The following is a 16,997-nucleotide window of genomic DNA, read 5'->3' as shown; positions in this document are numbered from 1 at the left end:
TATAAGACATCTTCTTGGTGAAGTATGAATTTCAAGTCCGCCGGTCTGAACCACCTTTGCGGGTGGTTGCAACGGCAACAGACGTGGTCCCTTTTTTTGCGTACTAGTCAACAAACGTACATCTACAATCATTTTAACATATAATCACTTACAATAAAGAAAAACTGCCTCCGTATATTTTAATTCGTGTAGCCTTCGAAAGAACAATGTGTCGTACGAAGAGAAACGACTCATTCTCAACAACTTATTACTAAGTTATGTCAGTGTTTCGAAAATAGTGACAGAGACCTATTTTGTGTAATAAACTCTCTCTCTCTAGTAGCTTCTCTTGTAGCAGCAGAAGATTTCGAGTTCTTAATCCTATGCCAGAAATACGCGTACGGCTTACCCACCCACAGTATACTGCATATGATCAATCGAATCAATCATCGTGTACTTTTAAAAAATCACGAGTTTATTTGTAATTATCTAAGTTAACTAGTCTAGAAGCACTAAGAGCTTGACTTCGTTGTGATTTGTATATTTATTTAGAAATTCAAATACTTGATTTCAGTTCGGTTTCTTTTCAGAGCTGCGTTTTTCTACGTATTCACTATCGTCATTTTATAAACATAAACATCATATTCACTGGCATGTTTGCACAGACCGTAAAATCTTGCCTGACGAAGGGCGCTGATGCTGAGCTTGTGAGCGTTTATTTTGAAAAGATTCATTCATACCAAATGCAAACCTACCATTGTCGGCTATGTATTTTGACAGTTCCGGTATGTGCGTGCACGACCCTTTGACGTCGAAGCAAAAGGCCGCCACTGCGTACGCCAAGATAATTTCAAGTTTTACATTATAAACATCTATGTGCACTGCTTTGAGGGCTGGCGTTATTACGTAGCTCACGCTTTTCCTATTTGCCAATAATCATGTAAAACCATATCTAGAGGAACAATCTTACGAGTGATTTTCGCGCATGGGATGATTGGACCCGTTGTTGGGCCCCGATTAGAGTAGCCGTTTGACAAAGAACATATATAGGCGTCACTACAGAGATGACTATATATTATAGTGGTAAAGAAGTAACAATGAATAGCTCCCAGTTCGGACGTGGTTAAGGCCTGCAAGCCACCACCGTCTGTTAATAAAATGTCGCTTTCCAACCAATCGTCAGCTTCTTTACCAAGTCTATGTTAATTTGCAATAACTATCCCATCCGTACATTTAACATAACTAGTAAAAAAAATATACACGATTGAAGCTTTAGCCGAAATACGATGGGTATTTGTCGTGATACGGGCGGTTGACTTGTATTTGTTGCGTGGAAAGGTCGCTTCAAATATGTGTTTTTTTTTCAGGTTTTTTAATACATGATTTACCCATCGCGACTGTGATGTATTAAAGTGTGCTCAAAGACAGTCGGGGGGTTTTAATTGAATCCAAGTTTCATATCTGTACAGATTTACAGACATGTCTAAGTTATACAGCCATGTTTAGTACTGTTTTATAGATGTTAGTATGAATTTGATCGCGCGAATAGGGTAATATGTGACAGCTTGCAAGAGCCGTGTACCATGTTCGTGCACATTAATATAACTATACCAAAAAACCAAACCTTTACCCCCTCACGGCAGGCCGGAACCGAGAAAATGTCCGTCTGCTTAGCGGCATACATGTCGAGCTTTTGGGAAGTCTATCATATACGAGGCAAATAAATCATTGAGCTACAAGGGCATCAGATGCTATTCATAGCTGTGGTTGTTAAACACTTTGATGTAAACGCGTGAAGATGACAGATAAATGAATGAATGAATGAATGAATGAATGGTGAATACAAACGTTTTAGTAAAGCAGATTATTGTATTTTTACTTGCTCCATACTACAGCCAATATTGGCCCTTGTGTTGTAAAGATCGTCGCCCATCGTTATTACCCCCGTGAGTGAGCTAAATAAATGAACTGTCCCTCCCTGACAATGATCGTTCTGCTGTTCAGAACCTTTACGGCAATAAGTTACATCGAACTGGCAAAACGCGAGTTCGATGTACCTTATTACTTGCTTGTGTGTGCCGATAGAGCACATAAGAGTCAGTGTTTTTATTGACGGCTTTCCTATAAAAGATCAGATGGCGTAGAGTTCAGTAAATTGATCAAAAAAGAAGAATCTTAATAGGCTTTCACTGGTTAATACTCTCAGTGTTTTCGTAGCAACAGACACTTACGGGGGTTAGCAGCAGTGTACCTATTCCAGTTACCTACATTCAGATAAAAGTTATATGAAACAAATACTTTCGAAATTGCTTTCGCGGCACAGTTGACCACCGAATTGAGGGTTCCTTTTACTAGATCCAAGATTATATCCCAACCAAACATCCTAGGAGGCTATTTCTGGACGATGTCTCACGGCATGAGAATGGTGTATAGTGATTATTTTTTTTTATCTTGCTTTCAGTGCAGTTTTCTAATCGTTATCAGCGGATTGTAAAAAAAGAAAAGCTGTTACCTCTTACATGTTAATCTGAGTGTACCTTCTGTCTTTTAAACTTTTAATATTGATAGTATAATATGAGATTATGGTAATGTGGATGAATTGTGAGTCTCGTACTATTCTTCGGCGGCTTCTGTTTTATGGAAAGAGCGGCGTCGGTAAGCGTTTCTTGCACTAGCAGAGTGTTTTTGCATGTTGGTGTGTGTATAAATCCAAACAAAACTCTTGGTATCGAAAATTGGCTGGATTATTTCTGCCGATCGTTTCCTCCAGGAGTCTATGGTTTATTTAACCATTTCCCTTTTGGTACGCCTTCTTTACTATTGTATCCTTTGCAGGACAATACCGTAGTTCGCGGTTTACTTCATTGATTGGCTTCAGATCGTGCATAGAACAAAAAAGTTCACTGAAATTTTTGAAACAGCATACTTATGATGGATTGTGCTGACTCTATAAATCACAGAAGTCCATCCTTAATGACAAAACGCGATGACTGCTATGTATTAAACTCGATAGTAATCATAATTTTCATCGAATTTATTTTTTGTATGTAAATGTTTATTTGTATGTACATATTATTACGACCTGGATCTTTGTCTCTCATAACCGATGGTCCTCGCTGATACACTTGGGCTGTGCACACAATAACGTGCAAAGAACGGCGCTGTAGGGGTCGTTATATGAACCTTTTGCTAAAAAGAACTTTTTTTGATTCAAAATGGAAACAACCGTTCATTCATTCTCTTAGATATTGTATCATGATTGTAAGTGCCTTGTTAAAGTATGTATAGTGCTAAGATTATGTTACTTCTTTCGAAGGCTCGGTTTCTACATACTGCTCCTAAAAAACTAAGTATAACAATGTCCTTTGTAGAATCTAGGCACCAATCTATACTGCTCTCAAGAGATTCATAGAATTTTATTTTGCAAACCTGTATGCCCCGGAAGATTTAGCCATTTTTTCTAGGTAAACTTTATTGAAATATTTGTTTTATCTAGTCGAAAGCGTCTATCCCGAATACGACATCAATACTGTGTCCTATTGGTTACTATATATCTGTCCTGCGTCTCATCAAGTTCCCTTAAACGTATGTCCTCCAAACTTTCCTTAAATGCGGTAGTCGTGTCTGTGCCTAGCGCATCCAGGACCCACTTAAATGACCTACTTCATTTGCCGGCCAATGTGAGTTTTCATTCTATAAACGCCTAGAAAGTGGCATTTGGTCCTGGTACTAACACTGAAGAAACGCCTTTTAAGCTCCTTAGGTAGGTGAGCCTAGCAGTTACATTACTGAAATTACGGTATTTTGCAATAACGAATTAGACGTCTTTATCAGTTTCGTGTATACAATTATAACAGCCATCGAATCGGTCGAGGATGCTAACTCGTGAATAGGTTCTCATCATTCACGCCTGATTAAAGCCATCGACTCTAAAGTTTAGAAAGGCTCAATAGAAGGAGCCGTTTTCCGTGCCGCAGACATGCTAGTCGAAGTCATAGCTTAGGGCCATATTTGATTGTCTGTAAGGTGACTTCAATTATAAATAAGCTTGCTTTACTGACATATCCTAGGAAAAAATTTGTTTTGGCAGACTTGAATCGGCGACCTCGTAGACGGGTGCCTATACTACCTCTTTGATTTCAAGGCCGATGCTATGTGTTTGAAACGGTAATGTCTTTTATTACATTCTATTATAAACAAAATCTACTAGTTTGTTGATTTTCGTTGGACCAAGTTCAGTGAAGGAACTTTTCCAGCAACTTACCGCTAACGTGGTAGCAGTAGAAGTACCCGATATAAAATATTAACTCAACGCGACGCTGTACAAGTGATTTAGTCGACGGCCGCGTTTCGCAGCTTTTCCTGGTTGTCCATGTTCTCATTTTGGAAAGGAAAGGCGCCTTTTAATTTATGCATAACAACGTTCTGTGTTTTTATAGAATTAATAGTCAACAGATCATTGTAAGTCTACAGAGCGTTGTTAAGCTGTAACTTTCATTTATGGGATTAATTCAGGGGACCTCCCAAAGATGCCCTTAGAGGCACTTTCTCTGGCGGATGAGGCGTCTCATCGACTTTTAGATATAGAATTACCAGAAGTTGTATTTGAATAAGAAATATCAATAGGTTACACAATAATAATAACAATATCTAATATGGGCGCTCTATTTTAGCGTTTGCTCCTTTTGTTACTAATAAAAACTGTACTTTATACCGCCGATGAGGTCAACTTTCCACGACTTCGTAGCTTTCGTAGGTAGAAATTTCTGCGAAGAAAGTAGGATATGACACATGAGGTCAGCTTTTCAAGCGCAGTGGACGATAGATGCGTTAGTGTTAACCTTGGGCGGGTCTGTAACATTAATTAATTAACAAAAAGAGCCGTAGACTCTTTTTGTAGCGTGTTTCATTGGTCCCCTGAAATATCAGATTTGACTATCTCCAGTTTTTGATTGCTGCCCGTCACTCAGCAATATCGAGGGACAGATTATTCTCTTCCTTATGTTGGTAGGACCGAAGTGTGCCTCAGACACAACAGGACAACGTTAATCATTTCCAGTGACCCTGCCATGTGACTGATGGGCCTGTGACCATTGGTAGCGTGCACACTGCCATAAATTTTATTCGGCCAATTATATCGGGCAAGTAACACTTTAACAATGTACCCAACGCAGCATATGCTACCTGAAGTTTATTGCTGATTGCGGTAACCGTGTAATAAATTACTTCGTGACCCATCGCTTACCATTTGCGCATTGAATTTATGAATCCTAGCACGCATAGAAGATCCAAGTGAAATGAGCGAGCCTATAACTTAATCAAATTTGAGATGTGGAAAAATAGTTAAACAAGGACAGTGCTACGAACCTTAGGATCTACAAACAAAAGGTAAAAGGCTATTTTAGTTACTAAAATAGCCTACTACTTGTTACAAGTAGTAAGGGGTCGTGCAAGCCAAGATTGCTTCACCGGCATAATGGAATCAAATATTTATAAACGGGATTTTCGAAAACGAGCAGTGACTCCAACGATACCTGGGAGACGCAATGAAAAAGGAGACGATTAACTTAATACACTATTACACCATTTAGAGAATTACCGTAGTTAAGAAACAAAAGCGTTAACAAAGAAACTTTTTGATTCATAAGAATAGTCGATGTACCAAAATCCCGAAACCGGCATTCGGACGGTCTCTCTGCGCTTCCTTTTCAACCGCAGGTTCTCTCGAGGAAAACAGAAAAAAGCTAGTTGACTATTCCTTCGTGTGTCTGCAATATTGTACTCGAACCAAAAACGGTTCTATACCTAGTGAGTGTTCGATACCTTACTTCTGTAAACCATAGAGGATACAGATCAGAAAGTGTTAGCTCAGAGTATAGTGTTAAGTTTCGGACTTATCTAGCAGTACATGAAACACAAACAGAAGATTATTTTATTACGAAAACACTATTTTCCCAGAGTCACAAAAACCCAGAGTCACCTAAGACACTTTCTAACTGAAAACATCATCAGTAATAACCGGATTTTAACAAACACACGAATCAGATGTGCGATCAGACAGGAGAGACTACTGATTATCACCGGTCGACATACCTGTTGATTCCGCATTTCTTATAGCTATTGCAGGTGGAACACTAAATCTACCTATTAAGAGTTGTGATTTTACAGGATGGATTATGTTTATTTTATTGCGACCATACGATTCCCGGTTGTAATTTTGGATAAAAAAAAAACATACGAATTGATGCGGTTTTGTCTTTGTAAAATGATCATTAATATATATTGGTAATATTAAACCTGTTTTTTTTTTATTATGTGTGGAATATATTTGTGTAAAATATACAACATATAAAATTTTATTTGTGGAAAATATATACATCACAGGATTATCGATGCTCATTTACTCGTATGGTTCCTAATTCATAGGTTTTAGGCTGAAAATATGTAAAAGAATTCAAATTTTTCGAAATGGTCGCTCAGCATACGATAGCGCCAGTGGGTCAAGCTCCCGAACGAGACTGTCAGCAGTCAGCATCGTATTTATTATATCATCTGTCCGTACTCAATTTATACAAACGTATTGTTCAATATGGACTATCAAAGGTAAACAGACGTTTTTGTATAGTACTATCATATCGAACCCGAAGCTATTACACGGCGTATCCAAACTAGCACATTTTGGTGTAGGTTCCTTACTAAGGTACGTCCTGCTAAGTTCGCCGCTGTATAACGAATTCAGCAGATAGCAATTTGCTAAGTTCGTTATAGAATTGACACGTTGAAAGTTTGGAAGTCCTGGAAAAAGCTGCAGAATCAACCATATTTATATTTGATCGCTCCTTTTAATTTAAGCTCTAGACTTTTCTTTCTTATAAATAGCAATTCTTCATTAAGGCTTCATAAAAATGCACTCCAAATTGTTTATCGCTTGGACTCTACAACGTCTCTAAGTTGTAACACTGAACTAAGTTTAATATTCAAATATGCTATAATATGCTAGAATAGACATTTTATGGAAACCGCCTGATACTTTTGTAACGGTGCAGACGGTTCTAGTACCAACAATCCCGCAACGTTGAGCGATTCTGTACGGTTCTGCAACGGTACGGCACCTCTACGGCTGGCAATCGCATTACCCCTATTATATAGTTTTCTGTACTATCGCACTTAAAAATAATTGCTTAGAGAACACGGTCCTGACTTCAGCATTTTACTTGCTCTAAATGGTTCATTCCAGCTTTATAGAATTTCTGTACTAGGTTTTTAGAGAGTACTTCGTAAGGAAAACACTTAAAGTTACCAATAAGGAATACCCGAATAAAATGACGCTTCAGCAATAGAGAACTCAGTAGTAATCTAATGAATCGTCGATTTTGATTTGCTTATGAGATGCCATAACCAAACTCCGTTGTATACGAAAGTAGCAGGACCGCTAATATGGTTTGCCTTCACCGCATTTAGGTCATATATTATCCCGAACAACATAAAAAGTGTCGTTTCATGGCATCTGCTCATCTTCATCTGAAGCTTGATAATGTTCCGCAACTGTGTCAAAAATTGCCAGCGGCCAGTTCCATGTCTGTGCAGGTACCCCGAGCCTCCGTATACTCGTTCTGCTTCAATCGTTCCCGCCAAAGTGAATTTAGTATAGTCTGTTTTCAACAGCGACTAGCATCGTGTCTAGGACGTCCACAAAATGTCGTTCAAGCATCGTTCAAGAATCGATCAAAAATCGGCGTCATTTTTAGGTACGTGATTGTGGGAGCCACAGAACCCCAACAGTCAAACGGAATTCCGGCCTCCCCACAGTCTCTTGACAATGGGTCTAATAATGGGGACAATGGGACAATGGGCTAATGAGACTGATGCCGAAATTTTTCGAGGCCGATTTCAGGTTGGGCGAATACTACTAAATTTTCGAGTGTGGCGTGAATACATAGGGGGTTACCATTCAACGGCTATTTATTCTCAGCGTTCGCAACGCATCAGGTTTTAATCGTATAAGTTCGTCGGGAAATAGTACAAAGCTAAATGGAAGATTGTTTTCCAGATTTTACTGGTGAGTTTCGAAACGAGCCTACCCGAAGGCCATGATCGGCACGCAGGACCGCGATCGTATGACTCAATATAATCGAGTCATCCAGAACGCTGTAGTATTTAGGGACATTCTCCCATAGCCACACATAGCCATATAGCCAGCTTCCTGCGCGGCTTCGAGGGTAACTAAGGCGAGACACAAATATGCAAAAAATGTACATTCCCATTTAAGCTCAACGAAATCAGATGCGTCTACCCCGATAGTTCATCTAATAGAAGTTGGAATCTGGTTCTATGTAGAATTGTCTTCCACTCTGTTATAACTAAGCAGTTTGACTAGGCCTTCGTTATAAATCCTTTGCACCGTTTCAAGTGTCTGGGGCGTGGTTATACGGAGGGCAAACTGGGGTAGTTCATCTATTCGGAACATTGCCATGTTAAAAGGACATTCGTCTCCACTCCGTTGGCACAGGTTGAAGGCAAACAGCTGCATTTATCATAAGCAAAATCTACTAATAGATTCAGAGTTCAAAGCAATCTTCCTCGTAAGGACAACAGCAGATACGGATCTGCAGATATGGATTCTTTAACCAGTCAAAAGTAATTCATTGCCATACACGAAGGAGCGATTGTGTACGGAACACGGATAGTTCCTATATGTCCTATTCCTAGATAGTAGATAATGGATAATAGATATAGCTCAAATAATCTGTGCATTCAACTAAGAGCACATATTTATCAAGGAACATACGTATTTAGCTTCCATTGCGTTTACTTGTAGACAACGGCTATTTGCTCTAATGTGTTTCACTATTTGCGTACGATTGAACGAAACGTTCTGCCAGTTTCTACTGCGAAAAAGAATCATGAAGCCGAATACGAGAGCTCATAGGGTCCCCAGTATAGCCATTGCTCAATTTGATTTGAGTAGAAATCAAATTGCAAATTGAAAGAAAGCAACGGGGTCAAATGATGCTACTCGTAATCCGGCAGAAGTATAATCAACTTCTGTGATTGTGCTATGCGTAAAAAGATTGCGTTACCGGTAATAGACACGTAACTTGGCTGCGCCTTCTGAAGGGAGCACGTCAAAATGAACGCGGCCTGGAATACACTGCTAAGATCTATCTAATCAATGCAACTGGCTGGCTGTACATACGAATCCGGACTCCTCTCGAACGTTACGCTTAATTTGATGACATCGTCATTTTCAGTCAACTATCGTTGGAAATGTCTAAATTTTTAGCTAGAACAGACGTTCTGCATTGGCTAATGGACGGTTTACTGTAAGACACGGTATAAAATCTAGTGTTAACGTGTTGGTTGAGACGGCCAGGCCTCTGCGTGAAAAAGACCTAGGTCGCTGCTTTGGGTCCCGTTAACAGCATGTACAATACAACCTATATAAATATAGAAAATTATTATGCACTGCCTTATGATCCAACCCGAGCGTCCGATGAGCATGTTGCATTTTTTTAATAAATTATCTATATAAGGCTACTGGAAAGGTTTATACCGATGCGATATAGAGCAAAGACCGATTCCGCGCCTGCATTTCAACCTTATCTGCTTTCATATGTATTTCATTATTTCAATTGTTTATTTGTCGTGTCAAGTTTCGAAGAATAAGTTAGTCAAGAATTGTTTCAAACGCTGCTCAGACTTATGCAAATTTATGCAGGCGTGTACGCAACAAGACTAGTATTGTCTTTGAAAATTTTCTTCGAGGGCGGCGAATTTAACTTTATGGATTTCAAACAATCATCATCTCCAGTACGAAAGAGTAATAAAGGCATTACGCTGAATGGGGCCAGTTGTCTACTGTACTAGCCTAGGTAAGGTATTAGTGCACTTCAGGCTATGTGATACGCATGTGGCGTATTCAGGGAGCATTCCATTCAAAAAAAACAAATGACTACAATAAGCTAGGACGTGTGCCTTGCGGAAGCTATTGTTTCCATGCTAAGCCTAAATCAGACCACTTGTTGGTCTTGAGCGGCCTTTTGAGGAAAAAAACCTAGATAGAAGATAAAGCTTTCGGGTTAACCCCTTCGTTTCATCTTGTAATACTGGCAGGTCCTCAAAACAATATCTTGACAAATCGTAACCTGACAGCAATGATCGTCACTGAAAGCTGAACTAACGACAAAGCGATCGTGTTAATGGTTTTCGTAGGAACGAGTGTTAAACTTTTAGATGAGGCTACCACAAAATGCCGATACGAGCGCACGTAAGCCGGTAGGTTCGGCACACATGCAATCGTTTACTTTTTAGGTTAGTGGAAAGTGAATCCTGGTACCGAAATGCGATCGGCATTTGATTGATGTCAATGGAACATGGCGAACCTGCCCAAAAAAAGTATTGTCTTTAAAATATTTGCAGAGACATTCATGAGCATCATTCCAGGCCAATTTGTGTTGCTTAGTAGAACCTATCTGAAGGTCGAGTCATTTTTTGCGTCCTTCAAGAAAAACGATTTTTTGTGAGCTTCAGTTGAGCTAAGTTCAGGTAACGTAATTCCTGTAAGGAAAATACGTATGTGGAGGCTGGCAGTCGAAGCTTGTTGTCATGTATTTATGACTCCTTTAGCATAGAATTAAAGAATTAATTGATCGAGCATTTCCACATAGTTTCTAGAAGAGATTTGAGAACTTCCTTGATGACATTCAAGTGATTTATTGAGTACTTGCGTCCAGTGCGTACGCGCTAATTTAATTAGGTCTTTCAAAACCGTTGCTCAGGCATTTTTATTTAGGCTAGCTGCTTGTTTTTTTACAAACGCATCAGTAGAAAGCCCTTAATTTATTCGACTTCTCAAATTGTGCTTAGAGGGTTATATTGGAAAGCTACCCAGTGCAGCTCGAGTGTTCACATCCACTTCGTACGATATCGGTTTCAACTATGGCCGAAGCTTTTAAGTACTGCTATTAGATATGCTTTTGCTGAACCTAGGCACCACTGTTTTGGATTTTCAGTTCCATAACGAAGACGGCAGTGCGTAAAAGGTAATTTTATATCTAACATATTTAAGGTCAACATTTAATAGACAATTCACCAGAGAAATTTAGTCGTTTTTTTTTTTATTTCGATCGAACTATTACTGCCTAGCACGTTTTCTCTTTAATTTCACATCTCAGAGCTAGGGTATCGGCAATGTACAGTGAGCAAATTGCCAATCCGGAAACATTCAAAACTACACCTAGCGCAACTTCAGCTTCGTCCTACGATTGATGTGAGAGAAAAACAACAGCAGAAAGAGAAAAGGACGACTCCTGAGAGTGTGCAAATTAATTTCATTATCAATCGTAATTTTGTAAATCCTTACTTCTGATTTTCTGGCTTTTCTGCGCGTGGTCACGTACATTTCCGTCATCAAGTGTCAAACACTCGGCTCACCGAGTGATAGCACGTATTCAAAGTTCGGCATGAGCAACAGGCATAAACTAACATTAATATATGGTATTCACTTTCAAGGCGCGTGTTGGTAACCCTAGACCGAATAGAGTTTAAACCCAACTGTTAGCATTTTATTGTGAACCCATTATGCCAAGTGGACCTAATCGAAATCTAAAGATGATTTTATTAAACCCGAACTTTGTCCGAATCAACGTGTTATTTCCGTTTGTGAAAATACACGCATAAATACTATCGCTTAAATAGGTATGTTTTAGTGGTAAACTAGCAGACGTGTCGTCGACGTACGTCTGCTCACGAAGCGTCACCCTAAATCTCAATACAATTTTGTTGCTAAAAGTTCGTGACTCTCGCAGGAAATATAATCAGTGAGGTTTCCTGCATATTCAACGCTTCTTACGGGTTAGTGCCATGATTGAATAGCTCGCTGGCCATGTTCTGGGTTTTGTAGGTTACTTTCACCGCTGCCCCATCTCTCTGTTCGGATAGATTATTCAGAGGGCGTCATGATAATTATCTTGATAGATGATGTGAACTGCTCTTGCCGGTTACACCGAAGGTCTGACGCCTAGTTTCAGGCCGACAAGTGCCGCTGGTGCTTCTACTGCTCGGGCTTAAAGGACATGCACAAGACAACTATGCTACGCATCGCGCATTTCATTACGGGCTAGATCGCCTGACCATGGTCCGTTCGTACGTATAGGAATACGATCAATAAACATAGAATTTCACTCGCTGCTGAAATATTATGGGATCGTTCAATTCTATGGTGATTAAAAGCAAATTATCTTTATTATTTAGCCTTATGTGTGCGGCAAGGTGTTTATAGAATTATAAAGGGCGTGAAGCTCATTCAGTGCTCGCTTTCTGCTGGCAAGGGCAAAAACGGCGGAACTGGCCATCGCCGCTCGGTTTATTCCTGGCTTTAATTGTACCTGAATACTTTTGCCTAATTTTTCATTTTAGTTAAATTTGGTTGTATTTTTGCGCACGCGTGTTCACAGAAAGTAATTGAACTAGTGGAAATTATGCGTGCTTGTTATATAGTTAATATATTAAATAAGTCAACATGGTGTATATAAGTAATGTGTTATGTGTGGATAACTTAAACATAATGTCAAAAATGTCTAACTTCCTCTATTTGAAGTTTTCTCAACTTCTTCTTGATTTTTTAATATTAAACGAATTATCTCGGTATATATAAAATTAACAGACACAAATTAACCAAATCCCGCCGCCGACGGGTTATAGGCGACCTGGCCTAGAACAGCGACCCAAGAAGTCACACTGGAGTTTGTCTTTCTGCATGTGGACAACGCGAGTTCCGCGAGTTTGTTGTTGCTTTCGTAGCTGGTTGACGACGTTTGCGCGGAGTACGCTTCGAATGCCTGAGCAGGTCCACGGAAGGGGGCTTAGAGTAGCTCTGAGCAACAGTAACAGCAGATGAGTGAAACCGACGACAGCACAGAATACTAATTATCATTCTTAGTGAGCGTTCCATAAAAAACAACGGCAAAAAACGCTTTACTGTCTAGTGGACGTTAATGGCCTAGAGAAGCTCATGTAGAAGCCCTTAAGGTCTCACCGGGTCTTGCTTGCTCTTGTCGGCCAGAGCGTCAGAGCTAAAGCTTTGCTGGGACTGCGCCGCTTGAATAGCGTCGGTAGATTTAAATTTACTGATCAGTGTCTATTCTGAAGACGGACCCGTAGAATAAGCGTGGACGCGTGAATATTTGCCAAGCACAAAAACACGACCCGTTTGCTCACATGCAGGTGATTATAGCGGTTTCGGCCACAAAATTTCCAGACCTAGAACAAAAATAAATATTGAAATCTACGATGTCTAACTAAGTGAAGTGAATTGTCTAGCCTAATTGTGTGAAAATGAGCTCTATATAGACTGTCCCATAAAAGTGTATTCTCTGTTTAAAGGGATGAAACTTTCTAATTATGCTTGCAATTAGAACGTCATTAATTGGAATCAATCGTTGATTGACCTTTGATCAATGGGAACTATTTTTAAATACCATTGTGTAGCTGAGACACAAAGATAATAGTTTCAGACAGATAATTTATACGCCTTACAATCAGTCAACCGTGTAAGACGTATGAAATGGATGGAAGTGTTTAGTACTTTGATAGACAACGTTCCGAAAGATCAAAGTCACCTACGGTCTTCACCAACGAAGATAAAGTACTGAGAGGTTATAGCGAGACTGTTCCGAATCTAACACGTAAAATCGTGAATTTCGCAAAAGAACTTGTAAACAGAAAATTTACAGTCCAGCAATAATAAAAGAAAATGATCTGGACAAAAAAAAAGGAACAGTTTCGCCAACGATGCTTAGAAGAACGCATCTCTTCAACGAAATTGTTCGCTAAAAGTGACAAATGTTATTTTTAATAGGGAAAAATCATTTTAACACTATCGTCGTGATGTACGAGCGTATCGTAAGGATGGTTTTTAAAACAAATAGGTGTCACGAAGAAGTCCAATTGAATGCTATGTGCCTACTTTTTTTTTTTTTTTTTTTTAGAAAACGTCAATAAACTAAAATAAAAAAAATGCCAGAAAACGTATGACACCTGACGAACGATTTCAACATTGCAACTGGTATAGGATTAGCCACAACACCAAATGAGACCCTTGCTAAGATTTATGAATCAATAGTAGACCGATACGAACCAGAACGATAGTAACTATACACGATTGCAACATAAGGAAAAAGTCATACATCTTACGTAGATTCCTTTGCCATTATATATACATGAATGAAAGATGTTGAAATATTTCAAAATGTATATATGAAACATTTATTATCTACCGCAAGCCCTGTGCACGTTATAATTGCTACACCTGAACCGAATTTTATGAAAGTACATAAATACTGTATCTAAGAACCAACAGGTTTACTATTATTATTATTCTTTCTGATAAGAGAATCTCGATTTTTGAAAAGTTCAAATAATATAGGACGTATCGTGATATTTTGCGTGTACGGAACGGCCAACAAGAGACGAACGTAAGCATTGAAGAAACCGTAGCAAAGGTCTGTAGACATCCGATAGCTACAACATCGATGTTTCGTAAAAATTATAGTACTTTATCCGTTTTTCCGGTTTTACCAAGCCTAGACAAGACTTTCTGCTCATATTTCGTAGATAGAACAGATTTCTGCTCGTAGAGCTGCGCGACAGAGCATTTACTACGAAACAACACCTGACCGTTTCAGCGATCTCGTACGTTTGACTTCACAGTAGACAGCTTGCAAATTTTAGGAATTTAGTAAAAATTTAAATTATGGTAAATTGCAGATATCTTACGTATCGCTCGTACGGATTAAATCATAATGTAATTATCTGTTATATATATATATATATATATGCGATCCTACACATGTAAATAGAAAAGGTAAAAATAGCCTTCATATAGAAATTTTGGTGTCAACGATAAAATCTAGATGACGAGCTTACCATCAGCTGTTATTCCTGTTATGGCTACAAGAATATGCGGACGATATGTTTTTTGCCGCATTAATCCGAACCGATTTTCGGTGACAGATAGTTTATTTCGGAGTTGCTCAGACGATTGCAAATATCTTAATACGTGTATAAATGCCTACTAACAAGCAAAATAACACCTAAACTTCGAGTAATCTGCTGACTGAAATAGACTATTCTAGATTCAAAATGGCAGTGTGTTGCTAGATGTTTCAATTATAGTATAAATTCATAGATCTGTTTCGTCTTAAATTACCGAAAAACATTATAAACAAACACAAAGTATTATCTAAAGTATGCTAAGGACCATCGACCGCTTTTCAGGAACCATTGTTCCTGTTGATATAATTTTACGTTATTTACGATCACTTCGCTCCGCTGTCACGGGAATCGATTGATCGTAAGCGTAGTTGTGGAGCCTGCTGCTGACGTTACCCTGTGCAGAAATTTAGTGACCTTTTTGTATCCATAAATGAGTCAACCCTTCGAGCCAATGTGTTAGTAGAAATTTTATTGCCAGATATCAATTGGTAAACTATACATCGCTCAGATTGAATATAGCAGCAACTTTTACGGCTTAAATCTAAACCAATTTCTCTCTTTTCTTCTCCGTCTCTCGACGTAAGCAGCGTAGCACGTCCAACTACGTCCAAACGCCTGTACGTGAATGCACGTACTGACACAGTTCCTTAATCCAATCATTTGAATGGGCGTACCAGGACAATGTCCAATCCAAATTTAGTCGACTTTTCTCTATTCCAAGTGACGACAGGCCACAACGAGCAGTTATGGCTATTTTCTGGCTCGTTCGTCGTTTTGGTCGGAGCACATATCGTAGCACATGTAGTCGATAGGGAAGTATGAAGCAGAATAAGCATGTGGGGGAAAACCTGTTTTGAGAGCGGGGCAAATAGAACGAACAGATCCTAACACGAAATACGCAGTAGGCGTGTAGACTTGTATATGCGGTTGAACTTCGAAGTTAGCTTTAAGTATGTATTTCACTGGTGACCTTGGCTTTCTTCATTTAGTTTCTAACATAAATAAGCACCGTTTCTCTATTACAACGTCCCGAGCGCCTGCAGTAGCATGGCAAGATAATCGTATATCCATTTCCGTACCTTCAATCTGTACCCAATGTTTGGCCGGTCTTAATAAACGGCAGCGGCGCGCTACAAATCAGTTCTAACGGCTATGGCTACGATGTATAGTATTTTTTCAGCAAGACTTCTATAGTAGTATTTCGCCTGTACGCGTTAATATTTTCAATTGCTTTTACAGCCTCAGTGCTGCGTTATCGCACCTTACGGCCATAAAACCTTCCCGGCCCAAGTTTACCTATAGAAAAGCGCTTTGTGATGACTTAGTCCAGCGGAAACACACAATCGTCTGTTTGAAATAGACCCAGCTGCCAAACGCAATTGACGAGCCGTAGAGGCTGAATAGAAGCTATGAAGTCGCAGAAGGTGTTCCAAACGCGCAATAGACGTTACTGCTGCTGTGAGATATATATATATATATATATGTAAACATAGGCCAGTGTCGTTTGTGGAGAAAGCAAGCAGAGCTACTAATAATGAATCGATTTTGCAGCGAAGTTCAACTTGCTTGAGAAAAAAACTCAGATACTTAGCAGACCAGGAAAAACAGACCACACGAAAATTGTTCTACGCTGAACACCTCCGTCAAAGCTGCGAATAGTATAGACAATAATGTGACGTGCGTCCTCAAAAATCCAAAAAAGCTATCCCGTGACTGCTATGCAACGCACCCCGGAAGCTAATCCGTGTGATCATCTATTTCTTCAAAATGTGCGATATTTCTATTCCTTGATATCTAATTTAAATGTTGTTGTTGTTATGTAAAAACTGTCTTTTAAACCGCCAGGTCTACGAGCATTCATGGTACTGCTATTCCTTCTGTGGAAGGTCTGCAAGGTCCGGTTTTGATACTTCAAGCACTAAGGCTGATACGATTTCAATGGTAAATTCTTAGTTGCTCATGGCGACTATATATATATATATATAACATATATATATATATATATAATAATATATATAAAATAT

This window comes from Varroa destructor, unplaced genomic scaffold, assembly GCF_002443255.2.
Source record: "Varroa destructor unplaced genomic scaffold, Vdes_3.0 BEIS01000006.1, whole genome shotgun sequence".
NCBI lineage: Eukaryota > Metazoa > Arthropoda > Arachnida > Mesostigmata > Varroidae > Varroa > Varroa destructor.
This window is presented reverse-complemented; position numbering follows the sequence as displayed.